The sequence below is a fragment of the Balaenoptera musculus genome, chromosome 2 (assembly GCF_009873245.2).
Source record: "Balaenoptera musculus isolate JJ_BM4_2016_0621 chromosome 2, mBalMus1.pri.v3, whole genome shotgun sequence".
NCBI classification, from domain to species: Eukaryota; Metazoa; Chordata; class Mammalia; order Artiodactyla; family Balaenopteridae; genus Balaenoptera; species Balaenoptera musculus.
This window is the reverse complement of record NC_045786.1, coordinates 35,938,254-35,955,800: the sequence shown is the minus strand read 5'-3', so window position 1 is coordinate 35,955,800 and position 17,547 is coordinate 35,938,254. Positions and strand designations below refer to the sequence as shown.

The 17,547-nt window shown below is 36.7% G+C and overlaps 1 protein-coding gene across 1 annotated transcript in view; it reads right to left on the bottom strand.

Annotated features, from left to right (window-relative positions):
- HDGFL3 (HDGF like 3) overlaps positions 1–17,547 on the bottom strand; it is a 78,787-nt gene that overhangs the window by 39,698 nt on the left and 21,542 nt on the right. The window lies entirely within an intron of this gene.

Below are 17,547 nucleotides of genomic sequence, written 5' to 3'. Positions count from 1 at the left end.
TAGGGGTTTGGGTTATATGGGTGTATAAATCTGTCATAACTCATCAAATGGAACATTCACTGTATGTAACTTTTACCTCAAAAATGTAAATAAACATTAAATTCTAGTTAATTACATGCATGCTAAAGTGTTTAGGAATGAAATACAATAATGTATGCAAATTCACTTAAAATACATAAAAATAAGATAAATTGATGGATGGAGAGAAATTGTTAGATGGATACAAATGTCATAAAACAAACCTAGCAAAATGCTAATTGTAGACTCTAGGTGGTGGGTTATGGTGTTCACTTTTTATATCAACTTCTGATACGTTTCAAAAATTTCATAATAATATTTTGGTAAAAATAGGAGAAGAGGGGAGAGAGGATGAGGGTAGTATAACAAGTTGGTTATAACCTTGTTCTTAAAATGGAGTCAACTGATATTGTTTAGTCAATAAATCAATATGAGACAGGAGGGGCTTCCCTGGTGGTGCAGTGGTTAAGAATCCGCCTGCCAATGCAGGGGACATGGGTTCGAGCCCTGGTCCAGGAAGATCCCACATGCTGCGGAGCAACTAAGCCTGTGCACCACAACTACTGAGCCTGTGTGCCACAACTACTGAAGCCCTCCTGCCTAGAGCCCAGGCTCCACAACAAGAGAAGCCACCACAACGAGAAGCCCATGCACCGCAACAAACAGCAGCCCTCACTCGCTGCAACTAGAGAAAGCCCGTGTGCAGCAACGAAGACCCAATGCAGCCAAAAAAAAAAAAAGAGACAGGAAACTGTTGTGCTTTCTTATAAGCCGAGTTGGTTTTTAAAACTGTGTACGTACAATACTTAAGCTAAAAACAACTGAATTCAAAAAAGAATTTTTAATGAAGCAATGCCATTTGCAGCAACATGCATGGACCTGGAGATTATCATACTAAGTGAAGTCAGACAAAGACAAATATCTCATGATATCACTATATATGGAATCTTAAAAAAAAAAAAAAAAAGATACAAAATGAGCTTGTTTACAAAACAGAAACAGACTCACAGACATTGAAAACAAATTTATGGTTACCAAAGGGGAAAGGCAGGGGAGGGATAAATTAGGAGTTTAGGATTAACAGATACACATTACTATATATAAAATGGATAAGCAAGGAGGACCTCCTGTATAGCACAGGGAACTATATGCAATATCTTATAATACCCTATAATGGAAAAGAATCTGAAAAAGAATATATATATAAAACTGAATCACTTTGCTGTACACCTGAAACTAACGCAACATTGTAAATCAACTATACTTCAATTTAAAAAAATTTTTAAAGTTTTTAAAACCACCAAATTGTCAATTAGTGATTGCACTTCCACCAATCATGTGAGTCCCTAAATCCCTACATCTTCACTAATAATGAATAATTTATTATCTTTTTATCTTATCTAAATTTGCTATGTGAAAAATGCTGTTTTGTTTTGATTTGTACTTTCTTAATTATAGATGATGTTGAACATCTTTTCATATGTTAAAAAGTTATTTGTATTATGTTTTCTATAAACTGCTTTTTCATATCCCGTGCCCATTTTTCTACTGGGTTGTTGTCTAGTTTTGTTACTGATCAGTAAAAGCTCATTTTGTTTGTATGCCTGTCTGTCTGTCTACCTATCTATGTCAGCCCTTTTCCTACCATTTGTTATGTTTTTTACCCATTTATCATTTGCCTTGACTTCATCTGCAAAATTTTTTTTGCTAGCAGAAATTTCTTAATTTTTACATAGTAACAGATATTAATCATTTCCTTTGTGGCTTACGGGTTTGTATCTTGCTTAAAAGGCCTTTCCTACTTTAAGATTACCCAAAAATTATCCCATATTTTCTCTTGTATTACTTTTGTGATTTCACAAGTCACAAAATAATTCTATGAATTATTTTCTTAAGCTAGAAATGTGCCTAATAGTAAGTGGAGGGAAATGAGCACCCACATAAATAATTACTAGGGCTATAAACTGCTACAAACATTTAAGAAATTGATATGATTGCATATATTATAAAATTAAAACATACATACCACATGGCCTAACAATTCCACTTCTAGGAACCAATCTATCCTACAGAAATAAGAACATGAGTGAGTATGTAAACATAAACAAACCAATATGTTCACTGAGGCTCTCCTGCCAAAGAAACAACTAACGGGCCATCAGCGTAGGAATGGTTAACTAAATTATGGTGCAGTCACAGTATGGCACATCCATAGCCAAGATCTATGTGCATTGACTTGGAAAGCTAGCAATATATCAAGGACAAGTGAAAAGAGCAAGCTGCAGGATAAAAAATGTTAGGACAAGTGAAAAGAGCAAGCTGCAGGATAAAAAATGTTAACTACATAAAACCATGCGTGCACGTGAATGCTTATGTAAGTGGAGGAAAACATTAGGAAGGGTACACGCCAAACTATCAATGCTAGTTATCTCAATGGGGTAGGAATGGTAGTGCTATAAAACATTTCTTCTGAAATTAAAAATAAACAAAAATATTATTTTGTCAGAGTAACCCAATAAAAACATTGATGTTTAGGGCTTGCCCTGGCAAGGCTGATTAAAAAAATAATTGCAGAATGGAATTTTTATTAGGTAAAGAGCAAATGGACAATTAAACTTCCAGACTCTACTGTCTATGTGTGCTGGATGACTTTTCCTTTAAACCGTCAGCCCCTCTATGGTTCAGCCCCTCTGAACCAATGAGAACCTCATCTGATCAGATATAAAGACACCTTTTCCCACTACAAGGGGGGTTTGGAATGAGTCTCCAGTTATATACTTGGTTTGAATTTCTAAGGACACTATATTTGCAGAATTTAGCCTTCCCTTTTCCATTTCCCTAGTAAGGAGTCTTAGCTGGTCTTCCTCCAGCAAAATTTCCTTAATTATATGCAAGATTTTATATAGCACATTTTAATGGGGAGAGAATTCACTGCTTTACTCATATCCTCCAAACCCTGCTTCCCCCATCAAAAAGATGTAAAGAAAAACAATCATGCTAAACTAAATTCAGACACTTGTGAATCTAATTCACAGTATTTGTACCAATTTGGGAACATCTTTTATTTTTGGTGTCAACTCATCAAGCTTTATGTTGTCAACAAAAAATGATATACAATATCTGTTTTTTTCCCCCTTAAATTCTATTTTATATGATATAAATTACTGCCATTTCTTGTTTTATTCAAATCTGATAAATAGATCTTTCCAATTGGGGCGAATTTTTGTCTTCTACTATTTTGTGTTAGATCGGTCTCTTTTAAACACTGCATTGCTGGGTTTTATTTATCAATCCAAACGGAGAACCATTTATGTTTGTAACATAATGTCTGACTTTTTATGCCTATTTTTTCTCTTCATGTTTATTTTTATTACATGAATTATAACTCAAATACCTCATTTTTAATTCACTAAGTACTTCCTATATTTCAAGAACACTATTAAAATAATATTTACACAATAATATTAAGATAATATTTACCTATTTATTCTAATCTGAAACAAAATATTTAGTGCTTTCCCCTCTCTTCTTCCCTTTCCCAATCTTCCCTCCATCTTTTCTCTATTAGGTTTTACTGTTTGGTTTAATAAATTAGTTACTAATCACTTTTTTTGTTATAGTGACTGTAGGCAACTATCCAAGGGAGATGCCTTCAAAGAAGGAGGAGGAAGAAGGCAAACAGCATGTAAAACAGGATGTTGATATGGAACTACCAGAGTGTCAGTTTCAGCTGAAGATCTAAGACAATAGATAATACATTCCAAAATGAGGTGAGTAACCACCATGCCAAACTTGCAAAGAATGTGGGCAAAAAACTTTGTAAACTTTAGCTCTAGCACAATAAGAAAACAAAACAAAGAAAGGTTGGAGAAGGAAAGAAAAGAGATAGAGATTAGGAGAGGATTTTTGGAAAAAGCTTCTTTTCCCCAAGGACCTTGACCTAGGGAAAGAAGTTTCAACAAGACTACTTGGAGAGCTTAAGATATATCTTCTAGAGCTTGGGAGTCACAGGAGACTGGTGTTTGACTCAGGTCTGAGAAATCCTGAGAAAGAGTACAGGACTTCCTGGTCAGTTCCTCTGATGGCAGAGTGAAATGGGTGATGAATGCACTGAGATTGGCTTGCACTTCAAGAGTTTCTTGTGGTAAGAATGCAAGTCTTCCATGGACCATTAGCTAGAGATACAGTAAGTCCTCTACATATGAACCTTCAAGTTGTGAACTTTTAAAGATGCAAACATGCGTCCACACGTCCAACCACGTAAGGTAGTTCACGTGTCTGGTATACATTGTCACATGCATGCATTCTCTACAAGTGGTTGTGCTTTCGTGTACTTTACCGTATAGCACTGTAGAGAGTACGGTAGTACAATATCTTTATTTCAAGTCAGGATGTCTGGAAGCAAGCGTAAAAGCAGCAGTGATGTAGCTGGTACTGCTAAGAAACGCCAAGCGGTAATGATGTAAACAAAAGTGAAAATAACTGAGAGTGGAACGAGGCGAAAAGATGGTAGGTGTTGCTCGTTCTTACGACTCGTTCAACCATCAGCATGATCCTAAAGAACAAGCGCGATCATGAAAAGTGTGAAGTCTGCTGTGCTGATGATGTTTACAATAATATTGAAGAAGCGTGGAGAAGTGATGGAGGACATGGAGAAACTTCTCAGTGTGTGGATGCAGGATCAGCATCAGCGTTGAGTCCTGCTCAGCTTAATGCTGATTCAAGAGAAAACTGAAAGCCTTTATGAAGACTTGAAGAAAAAACACGGCGAAGAATCAGAGGGTGCATCTTTTAATGCCAGCCATGGCTGGTTTCATTGGTTCAAGGTTACAGCCAACCTTCACAATGTAAAAGTTAAGTGTTGAGGCAGTGAGTGCAGATATGGTAGCTGCCCAGGAATTTCCTGAAATGCTTCAAGAAATTATTGATGAAGGCGCATATTTACCCAAGCAGGTTTTTAATGTGGATCACACAGGACTGTACTGGAAGAAGATGCCAGACCGAAGTTACATCAGTAAGGAGGAAAAGTTGATGCCAGGCTATAAAGCAGCAAAGGACAGGCTAACTCTTGTTGTTTGGTGGCAATGCTTCCAGTGATATGAAGCTGAAGCCTCTCTTAGTTTATCATTCAGAGAACCCAAGAGCCCTTTAAAAATATAGCCAAGGGCTCTTCCTGTTGTGTGGAAGAATAACCCCAAAGCCTGGGTTACACAGGCCATTTTCCAGGACTGGCTTTTCCACCACTTTATCCAAGAGGTAGAGAAATATTGCTTGGAGAAGGACGTCCCATTCAACATTCTATTGCTGCTTGACAGTGCTCCAGGCCATCCCCCATTCATGGATGACTTTCATCCCAACGTCAAAGTAGTGTTATCTGCCACCGAATACTACGTCACTTATCCAACCTATGGACCAGGGAGTTATAGCGACTTTCAAAATATTATTTGCATCACACTTTTCATCAGGCAGTAAAGACGAGTGACAAATCAGGAACAACCTTGCGACAATTTTGGAAGGACTGTAACATCTACAGGCCAGAAAAAACACTGACTTTGTTTGGCGTGAGGTTACAGCCATCACCATGAATGGGGTTTGGAAGAACTTTTGTTCACAGTTTGTTCACGATTTTTGTGGCTGTGAGAAGGTGGATGAGGAGTCCAAAGAAGTCTTCAGCAACTTAGTGACCCTCAGCGAGAAGTTGGAGCTAGATCTCCAAGAGGATGACTTCACTGAACTCCTTGCTGTGCAACATGAGGAGCTTACTAATGAGGACCTGATGGAACTGGAGGCCCAGAGAAAGGACAAAGAGAGACAAGAGGAAGAATTAACTGAAGAACCGAAGATTCACGATGCAGGAAATGGCAAGGGGATTTTCTGTTATTTGAGGAGGCACTGTTAGTTTTTGAGGCACAGGACCCGAACGTAGAACGGTACACGAAGGTTGCAGCAGCCGTTCAGAATGCAATCCTGTGCTACCGCGTCATCTATGACGAGAAAAAAAGAGCTGCTACCCAGACATCACTGGGTTGTCTTTTCAAGAGGGTAGATAGAATGGAATCCAGCAAGGAACCAGAATCTGTGCCATCGACGTCAGGTGTGAGTGATGTTGCAGCTTGCCCTCCATCTCCTATTGCTGATAATCCTTCAGCTCTACCATCTCCCACCTCCTCTCCCTCCTCCAGTCAGTAACTCTTCTTGCCTGTTCACTTGATGCCAGCCCCTGGATGCCAGCTCTTGTACTGTACTACTGTACTTTTCAAGGTACTGTACTGTAAGAGTCAAAATGTTTTCTTTCTTGTGTTTTTTTTTATGTATTGTTTGTGTGAAAAGTATTATAAACCTGTTCCAGTACTATATAGCCAATTGTGTCAGTTGGGGACCTAGGCTAACTTTGTTGGACTTAACGAACAAACTAAACTTATGAACGCGCTCTTGGAATGGAACTTGTTATACGTATGTAGGGGACTTACTGTAGTATGAAAGTTGTCTTAAATCCTATCCAAGAGGGCCATGTGGAGGTGAGGGGACCACAGCAGAAAGAAGGCAGAAATGTACCGTGACATGTCTAGGGAGGAGGGACTGGACTAAGTGCCTATTCATAGGAGATACATTTGCCTGTATCAAGAGAAGTGAAGGTGAGATAATCCCAGGATTACTGGAGGTGGGGTGGTAGGGTGCTTCTAAAATGGTTCCCAATAATCCTCATTTCCTGGTATTCATGGCCTTGTGTAATCCCCTCTTCTTGAGTGTGGGCTAGATCTAGTTATCTACTTCTAATGAATGGAATATGGCAAAAGTGATGGGATGTCACTTCCAAGACTGCGTTAAAAAAGGCTGTCACTTCCAGCTTGCAGACACTTGCCCTCTTGATTGCTTGCTTTAAGGAAACTTGCTGCCATACCATGAGTTGCTCTGTGGAGAAGCCCATGTGGCAAGGAACCCAGGGATGGCTCTGGCCGACAGCTCATGAAGAAATAAGGCCTTTAAAGTCAATAACTCATGAGGAACTGAATCCTGACAACAACTCCTGGAGTGAGCTTGGAAGCAAATCCATTCCCTAGTCAAGCCGTAAGATGACTATGACAGACACAGAGGCAGAAGGTCCAGGTAAGCCACGCCTAGATTCCTGATCCACAGAAATTGTGAAATAATAAATGTTTATTGTTTTAAGCCAGTAAATTTTGGAGTAATCTGTTATGTAGCAAAAGGTAAAACAGGGTAGCTCTAAAGAAAGTACAAAAGAATTCATGAGCAAAAGAATCAGCTCGAAACAGCTGCCCAGTCCAGACAGCATCAACGCCAGCTCACAACAGCTTTTAGTCTAATAAGAACTTTCCTGCTACCTTCTACCCATTTCAACCCTAGAGGGCTGAAGAATGTTGGATGAGCAGTCAATACATTAAGTAAGGTCAAAAAAATTAGTTGACTCCCCCCCCTCTTAATACAGTAGGCCAACTTTTGGTAGGGAGAAATTTTGGCTTTAAATAAAGTTTGAAGTTTTAAATAATTATACAGAATTGACCATATTCATTATTGAACTTAGTCTGCTTTTGTACTAGAACTGCTTTGAGGACTTCTCATTAGCAGAGAGTGATCAGAAAAGTTATAGGACTTCATCCAAAGGGACTGGAGCAATGTTAGCATCACAAAATGGGTCTGAACAGAGTAGAGGCAAAACAAAGCTTCAAAAAAGCAAAATGAGGAAAGAAAGAAGTCAGAGCAGCTAAATCATAGAGAGAAACAGCAAAGGTGGGGGTAGGTCAAGATGAATACTAAGTGATGCATGAAGACAAGGCAAGAGAAAATCAGCTAGGCTAGAATCCAACATTTTGTAAATGGTAGTTTCCAAACCCAGAGGTCTTCACAGTGCTCTGAGAAGTTTGCATTATTAATGACAGTCATGGTATCTGTTTCAATTTCAATTTAAAAATCAATAAATACAATAATTTAAATACTTTCTTTCTAAAACTGAACAGTATGAGAGCCTCTTCGTATCTACTGAGCAAGTATGTGTAGCAATAGTAGGTAAGTGTGTTCACGACTGAAATATTCAGTTAGGTTTATCACTCAACTGAACACAGCTAGCTGCTTCTGGATTTGACCATTAATCTGTTCTAATTTTTATTCTTTGTCTCATATTATTTAGCTTATATCCAAAACAAACTGTTTGTTAAGACTGCAAAAGAAATATGGATGTTGAAACAGAAGTTAGTGAAAAGCACAAAATGATAATAATCTTGTAACATTTTTTCAAAATTATCTTTATTCTATCTGAAAATTGAATTTATCTGATCAATATCAAGATTCTCCATCTGAACCAGTATTGAAAGGAGAAAAAAATGATGACAAGTATATCCCAATTTAGCATTTTATTTAAAAAAATTAATTATACTTTAGATTATCATTTTGGTGACTATCTTTTCATGTCTTTTATATACATGCACATATATTTTACATAAATGGGATATGTTACAGAAGCTGTTTTATCATGGAGATCCTTTTTCTTTTAAATAGAGACGTGTGTGTGTGTGCGCGTGTACGTATTGAGTGGTAGGTGAGCGGAGGTTTACCTCTACAACCTCTCTCAGACCTACTTATCCCAAGGTAATGATTACAGTTGGAACCTTCAAAGTCATGGTTCCTCATCTGCTGATTCGACCAACCGTGGAATGAAAATTATTTGAGAAAAAAAATTCCAGAAAATTCCAAAAAAGCAAAACTTGAATTTGCCAAGTGCTGGTAACTATACAGCATTTACATTGTATTAGGTATTATAAGTAAGCTAGAGATGATATAAAGTATATGGGAGGATGTATGTAGGTTACATATAAAGGACTTGGGTGTCTGCAGATTTTGGTATATGCAGAGGTACTGGAAACAATCCTCCTGAGAATATCGAGACATGATTATTCATAGCAAAGTATGCTTTTCTCCATGTTCATATACAAATATTTTATACACAGGCAGAAGTGTTTTTTTTGGGGGGGGGTGACTACGGTGTTTCTCACACACACATGCACACAAAATGAATCACATTTTATCAAATTCTCTGCATTATTAAAAGTCCTTGAAGTCAACTGGCATAGATTTAACTCATTTATTTTTAATGACTGCATAATAATCCAGTGATTGGATAACCTATAATTTACCCAACTTTTTCCTGAGGAATGTTAAATAAGGAATTTACCTTATTTTTAGTGTTTTTGCCCTTAAAAAAGGCTACAGTAAACATACTTAGATTTTTATGCACTGGTGCTTCTATTTCCATGAGATACGATTTCCAGGAGTGAGACTGTTGGATCATATATTAGAGGGTATTTTTCATTTTAATAGATATTGCCAGACTGCTTTCAAAAAAGGTTATAATAATTCACTTTTCCACCAAGATATGAAAATGACCTCCCTTCCAATCTTTGACAGCATTAGGCATTACTGCTCTTTTAAATTTGCATTTCCCTGATTAATGGTGAGGTTAAGCATCTTTTCATAGGTTTATTGGCTATTAGGATTTGCCCTTCAGTGAATTGCCTATTCATATCATTTTTGCATTTCCCTATAGGCTTCTGTCTTTTTACCATTCATCTGTAATATATTAACCTGATATCTATACTCTCCATTGCAAATATATTTCTCTATTATATAATATGTCCATTGAAACATTTTCTTCTCTTGAGTTCCAGGATACTACACTCTCCTGATTTTTTTTTTTTCCTTTCTCACCATCCACTTCTTTTCAGTCTTCTTTTCACAGCTCCTCTTCTCTACACAGACTTACTCCCCTGGTGATTTCATCCAATTCCATGGTTCTGAATGCCATCTATACACTGATGAGTCTCATATTTCTACCCCCAAAATCCAGACCTCCCTTTTGAGCGTCAGACTCACCTACCTCAGTGTCTCATAGGCATTTCAACTCTTAATCTTATGGCCTAACCCATTTATCTTTCAGTATTCTCTAATGTGAGTAAATGACATCACTGTCCAACCAGCTGCTCATATTCGAAACCTGGAAGTCATTATTGATTTACTTCTCTCCCATACAGATATGTCTCAATAACACTAATTCCTTTCAATTATACCCCCTTAAATATATCACCAAACTAACCATTTCTTTCTACATCCACTTCTGTCCGCTCTGGTCTACTCTACCATCATCTAATGCCTAAACTTCTACAAAAGGCTCCTAACTGGGCCCTTTGCATCCACCTCCCTAGCCCCTACCTCTGCCCCCAACAATCAATTCTTCAGATCCTAAACATAAGTCAGATCATGTCATTCTGCTCGAAACACTCCAGTGACTTGCCATATTTTTAAAAATTCTAAACTCATTGCTAAAGCTGTAAGACCCATGATAGGAATTTTGTCTACCTCCTTGAACTCATCTCCCGCCCTTCTGCCCCTAGCCCTAGCTCATTCTGTATTAGTCTCATTTGCCTTCTTGCTCTTCCTTGAATATGCCAAGCTCATTCCAACTTTTACCCCAGAGCTGTACGACTCCTTCCTCTCGAACATTGACTCTGCTCAAATGTCACATTTTCAGAAAACCCTTCCTTGATTGTGCAGAAACACACACCCACACAGCATCACATCATATGCTATCCTCTTTGCTTGCTTCATCTTTTTCCATATCTCTTATGGTTACATTAAATTACAGATTGCTTTGCTTGCTTGCTTAGTCATCTACCCCACTCTAAACTAAAACATAAGCTTTATGAGGACAGAAAACATGTCCACTCTCGTTCACTACTAAATCCCTAGCACCCAAAACAGTGCCTGGCACATAGCAGGAATTCAGTGTAATTTTTTTTTTTTTCAAGAATGACTAAATGTTGCTTTATTATTTTTTGACACCGATCATTGCAAAGCTAGCCTAATTACATTGAAAGGAACCAATATATAGCTGTAGTTCATTCGTTTTTAATGTTTAATATTTTTACATCAATATACCACCATTTAATTTTCCATTCTCTGTCAAGGACATTTGGGTTACTTCCAAGTTTTTTTGCTATTATGAATCATGTTGGTGTGAATATTCTTGTACACATCTTCTAGTACACACATGTGAGTTTCTCTAGGATTACAGATGTTGAGTCAGAAAGTATGCAAAATTCAACTTCATAACATAAAGCTAATTTGTTTTCCAAAGTGGTTGACCAATTTATACTCCTTCAGTGGTGTACAAGAATTCCTCTTGCTGGACTTCCCTGGTGGTGCAGTGGTTAAGAATCCTCCTGCCAATGCAGGGGACACGGGTTCGAGCCCTGGCCCGGGAAGATCCCATATGCTGCAGAGCAACTAAGCCCGCGAGCCACAACTACTGAAGCCTGCGTGCCTAGAGCCCCTGCTCCGCAACAAGAGAAGCCACCACAACTAGAGAAAGCCCGTGGGCAGCAACGAAGACCCAATGCAGCCAAAAATAAGTAAATAAAATTTTTAAAAAATTAATAAAAGAATTCCTATTGGGATAAACAACAAGGTCCTACTCTATAGCACAGGGAACTATATCCCATCTCCTGGGATAAACAATAATGGAAAAGAATTTTAAAGAAGAATGTCTGTATGTGTATAACTGAGTCACTCTGCTGCACAGCGGAGATCGGCACAGCATTGTAAACTATACTTCAATTAAAAAAAAGAAAAAAAATACTCAAATAAAAAATCACGGAGTCTAATAAAACACAGATAATGGCCAAAAATAAATTCCTGTTGATCCACATCCTCTCCAACATATGATATTGGAAAATCTCTTAATTTTTGGCAATCTCATTATGATCTTAATTTGCATTTCCCTAACTACTAATAAGGTTGAGCATCTTTAACTATATGTATAGGCCTTATGTAATTCTTCTATGAAATGGCTGTTCATGTCTTTTTGCCTATTTTACTATCCAGCTATTTGTCTTTTTCTTATTGATTCATTCTGTATACTAAAGCTTTGCTGGTTCTGTGTGTAGCAACTTCCTCCAGGTTGTGGCTTATATTTTCAAGTTCATTAAAGGATTTTTTAATTCAACAGAAGCACTTGATTTTAACGTACTAAAATTTATCAATTTTTCCTTCCATGGCTAGTTTTTTTCTGTGTTGTCATAGAAAATTCTTCCCTACTCCAGGGATATAATATATTCTCCCCATATGCTTTAAAAGCTTTTTACACTTTCATCTATGTAGAAATGATCTTTGCATATAGTATGAAATAGGGATCCATCTTCATATGGATACTATATAATTAACTCATATGGATAACTAATCATGCTAGCATTGTTTAAAAATACTCTCTCCATATCCCCCCTCCCCTACCTGCAATGCCACCCTTGTCACATAGCATGGTTCCATATATCTGTGGACCAGTTTCTGGGTAACCATTCTGTTCTACTGGTCAGTACAACTCTCCCTGAGCCAAACACTGTCTTAATTTACTATTAACTACTATTTGAACAATTCTACATTTTGATATCTGATAGGACAAGTCCCACCATCTTGTTCTTACTGTTCAGAAATGTCTTGTCTTGGTTATCTACCCTTCCATGTATATTTTAAAGGACAACAAAACAAAACCATAATTTAAAAACAAACACTCATTTACAACAGCAACAAAAAGTATAAGATACCTAAGAATGTACAGAGACTTATAAAACAATTTAAAAGCATTTAAGAAAGCCCACATAAATGAAGAAACAGACCACATTCATGTATTAGAAACCTAAATAAGATGTTAATTTTTCCATATTAATCCATAAATATAATTCAAATTCAATCAAAATCCCAACATAGTTTATTGTGAATCTTGACAAGCTAATATACTGTTTTTAACCCTCACTCCTTGATTGGAAGCATAAAGAATTATAAATTTAGTATAAGATATAAAACTTTAACCAAAATATGTATTAGAATCTAAAATGTGATCAGCCTTATCTATTTCCAATGATAGGTCTTTCTTAATCGAAGTCTAGAAATTTTCCTTTATTATACTTCAGATAATTAATTTTGAAATATCTGTCCTGTCTTCTAGAGTTCATGTTGTTAGCAAGCTGACTCTCTCTGAAATATACTTGTTGTGTATCATCTCTTCCCTTATATTTGTCTCCAAACACTTCTTTTGCTTTCTAGATATGTTCTTCAAAGTCTGTCTTCTATTTGACTAATTTATTGATTCTGCTTGTTACCTGAGGTGTTTACATACTCTTTACTCTGGCTATTCTTATTTAATAGAGTCATTGTTCACAACCTAATGTTCTTTACTGAAAAAAAAAAAAAAAAATTAAAGAACACAGACGTGTTACAGTACCATAAAGAAAGGCCTTGGACAATCATAAGGCATAGCATAAAAGGACTTTAAAAAAGCCAGCGAGAAAGGGAAGAAACAGCATAAAGGTTGGAAAAAGCAAATACTCTTCGCATACTTTCAAATTTAGTATAGAAGCAATTATCCTGAATGGCTCTGAAAACAAGGGACCTATGCCCTAGACTGCTGATATCAAACAAAAGGCAAAATCACAGAAGCAAAGTACAAGTATGATAATCCATGAAGTGCCTCAGAAATTTAACCTATAGCAGCATTAATAATATTCTAAGGATTTAGAACCATCTCCTAAATGTATCCAATTGTAATTTATCTCTCTTTAAGGATAAAGACGTGAAATTCGTTTTGTCTTTCTGCCAAAAGCACCAATCTACCAAAAAAAAAAATAAAAAAAGCAAAAAACAAACCCCCCGAAAATGTAATGACTGTGTTCCTGACAGGGTTGCTAAACAAATATTTAATAATAGAAAGTAGACAGTAGGAAGAAAACACCAAAAATTCCACAGGATAATTTTCTCAGAGATTCTTTCCTTCAGTTTATGTCTCAGGGACGAAATTCATCACTTGTAAATTAGAATAATTCTACACATAAAACAAAATTAAAGCATATAATAGTCTTAAACTATGCCTGTTTTTGACAAATAAAGGTGGTAGCTGAGCCAAACCATCTTGACTGCCTCATCTATGCAAAAGCTCATTTAAACATTTAAATAATCACTCACAGGCATTTTCTGAACACTGTATCTCATTTTCCTTGTTCTCAATTATACCCAACTGCCTCATATAAGGCTAGGCCTGGGCAAACTTGTGCTTTGTCTTCATTCTCACCTTTTCATCTTTCTGATAAGATCACAATGACCCCAGGACCTCATATTTCACTGCTCTTGCTTTCCCCACATATGCTGCATATGGATGTCCATAAAAACTCACTGTCCCAGGAATATCTGTTCAGAGTCCTGTTCTTTGCTTATTTTAAAATAAATTACAGGGACTTCCCTGGCGGTCCATTTATTAAGACTTTGCTTTCCAATGCAGGGGGTGTGGGTTCGATCCCTGGTCTGGGAGCTAAGATCCCACATGCCTCATGGCTAAAAAACCAAAACACAGAACAGAAGCAATACTGCAACAAATTCAATAAAGACTTAAAAATAAATAAATAAATAAACAAATAACAACAAGCACAATGATCAACAGAGTGAAAAGGGAGTCCACATAGTGGGAAAAATATTTGCAAATCATATATCTAATAAGGAGTTAATAATATTTAGAATATATAAAGAACTCTTACAACTCAATAACAAACCCCCCCAAAAAACCCAATTAAAAAATGGGCAAAGGACTTGAAGATATACTTCTCCAAAGATATACAAATGGCCAATAAAGCACATGAAAACATTCTCAACATGGATAATCATTAAGGAAACGCAAATCAAAGCCACAATGAGATATCACTTCATACCCATTAAAATGGCTACTTTCAAAAAAAAAAAAACCCAAAAAACAAAAAACAAAAACCCCAGAAAATATAAAGTGTTGGCAAAGATATGGAGAAACTGGAACCCTTGTGCGCTGTTGGTGGGAATGTAAAATGGTGCAGTCCCTATGGAAAACAGTACGGTATTTCCTAAAAAAAATTAAAAATAGGATTATCATATGACCCAGCAATTCTACTTCTGAGTATATACCCAAAAGAATTAAAGGCAGGGTATCGAAGAGATATGTGTACCCACACGTTTATAGCAGCATTATTCACAATAGCTAAAAGGTGGAAGCATTCCAGGTTTTCATCAACGAATGAATGAAGAAACAAAATGTGGGATATACACGCAGTAAAATATTATTCGGCCTCAAGAAGGAAGAAATTCTAATACATGCTACCACGTGGATGAACTTTGAGGACATTATGCTAAGTGAAATACTCCGGTCACAAAAAAGACATGTACTGTATGATTCCACTTATATGAGGTACACAGAGAAGTCAAATTCATAGAGACAGAAAGTAAAATGGTGGCTGACAAGGTTTGGGGGTAGAGGAGAACGGGGAGTTACTGTTTAATGGGTACAGAGTTTCAGTTTTGCAATATGAAAAAGTTCTGAAGATGGATGATGGTGATGGTTACACAACAATGTGAATGTACTTAATACCACTGAATTGTCCACTTAAAAATAGTAAATTTTATGTTATGTATATTTTAACACAATTAAAAAGAAAAAATTACAATTAGCACATAAATAGCTCATCCTAAGACTGGTTTTAAACCCTTTTCTTACCTGAGCCTTAAATTTTCTAAATTAAATAAGGGTTTCTGTCTAACTGTCAAAATGGTTAGAGTGAATTCCGTATTTTCTTTCACTTCTCGCTCTCATCCTACGCAGGTGAGTAAAGAGGGCAATGGATTGTACTGCAGTTCTTCCTACTAACTTGCTCTGTAATTCTGAGAAAGTCACTTGGTCAAGAAGTTTAATGCATTTTAGTTTTCTCATCCCTCCCCTCAAAGTAACACTGGAAGTCATCTTAAATCTTATGTCTCAGAAGGTACTATCACTAAACTTTTCATTAACGACTTCAAAACTGACTGCAGGGAGGCAGGAAGCAATAGCACAAAATGTAAAGGAAGGTCCATTCAAGATGCAGTGTTCTCTCTCTATAACAGTTAAATTGTGTAAGTCCTATTACAAATAATAGGACAATAAATAGTTCTAAAAACTACATTTCAATGTCCTATAACCAAAAAAGGGCTGAAACCCAGCCTTTTTGTAAGGAAATGCCAATAAAAAATGTCTCTATTCTCTTTTTCATGTTCCTTCTGGGTTGGTCAGTTTTATTACTTGTTCATTTAGTCTAGCTGCCTTGTTGATAGGAAAATCTTCTCATCACTTTCTGCACACATCTCACTTTTATTCTTTTCCTTTATGCATCTATGGTTCTCTTCCTTAACCTATCTCAAGCTTTTTCAAGGTAAGGTCATGTCTCATTCATTTTTGTAATGCTAAGTCTATCAAGTCTATCATGGAGACTAACCCAGAGCATACACTCAATGAACACTTAATGGGAATATGATGATGGAACACTAGTGTTACCCAATTCACACAGCCCCGCCTTCACAAGGAAATAACTGGAAATTAAAAAGATGAAAGTTTCAATGACAGAAATTAAGAATGTTACACAACAAACTGTTTAAAACCAGGAAGCATTTCTGCTAACCAAAAAAGGAGATAAAATCTTGAGGAAGTCTGCTAACAAAGAGTGGAATAGGGGAAAATCGCCCAGGGGTGGTCAAAAAACATTAAGCTACATATATACTGTTTATACAATTTACATCTTAAAACAGGAAAGAAAAGTTACGAGTGAAAGATTGGATAAAGACACAACAGCCAAATGTATACAAAAATAAAAGCAGGTTACAAGTTACAAGTACCATAACTTACACGCTAAAAAAGTATGAAATGGTAGAGTGGATCGTTATATATATATTTTTTGTAATTTCCCCAGTTTATCTGAAAACAATCTTTTCTGACATATATTCATAGGAATTTTAGATCAGTCATCTCCAAGTGCACAGAAATTACCTATATTTGCCTATAAACTAAGCACTGATAAAAGAATACTTAACATATCAATATTTAAGCATTCCAATATAAAAGGACTTTTCCCAACTTATTATTTTTTTCCCACCTAAGCTGATCTATATTTGACATTCAGGTTAATTACATGCATGTAAAAGCAGGCACAGTCCTCAAACTAACCTAAGGTAAACCAGCACACAAGTGTCCTTATTCCCGGACATAATTACATTTCCAGAGGCAAAGTGGTTCAAATGGGAACAAGTAAGCTAACTTCCTTATGAAATAAACTAAACAGACACAAACTAAGGAGTGAAGGTGCTAAAGATTAATCCCACAAATCTTCCTCCTTCCTGTCCTGTAAATGCACAAGTGTGCACTGTGAGCATGTATGAACACTTCTCACCAACATCACTGGACACCAGGCCCTGGCATCAAGAGGTAGTGCAAGGCAGGGGGCCCCATCCACACAGAGGGAAGACGTAGTGCAGATTCTTGGAAGTGCCGATGGGATCAGATGCTGATGGGCCTTACAGTGATGTTTTACTTCATTATGTTCTATTTTGTTGCTCTACTATTTTGTTTGTTCCACTATTTTTGTAACTGCGGTGAAGTGGGAGGTTCAACTAGTCTAAGAACATTTACCCCATAAACTGTCTGAATCA